Here is a 376-nt window from a genome sequence, read left to right as displayed (position 1 = left end):
ATATCTACAGGGTTAGGGTGGCGAAAAAAAAAACATATTAATGTAAGATAACATAGATTTTATTTAAAAATCTTACAATTCTTCCTGGTGTCGCGACCACCAGTCAAATATCTTAAATACATTTGTAAAGCGCAATTCTTTGCGTGTTTTCCGCATCATATAGTGTTACAATCATATAGATTACGCAGCACCGAATCGCGGTTTACGCTGTCACATAATGTTCCACATTTAATATATGTATATATAAACGTACTTGCAATTTTCCCATCAGTTGACGCTCGTCTACAATGTTAACGTCAATGGAAAAAGATTTTGACATGTGATGAACAACGTTGGTTATTATTTTATGTATGTTTACATTATCGGTTATTTTGTC

Source organism: Trachymyrmex cornetzi, unplaced genomic scaffold (genome assembly GCF_001594075.2).
Source record: "Trachymyrmex cornetzi isolate Tcor2-1 unplaced genomic scaffold, Tcor1.1 scaffold237, whole genome shotgun sequence".
NCBI lineage: Eukaryota > Metazoa > Arthropoda > Insecta > Hymenoptera > Formicidae > Trachymyrmex > Trachymyrmex cornetzi.
Note: the sequence above shows the minus strand (reverse complement) of the source record.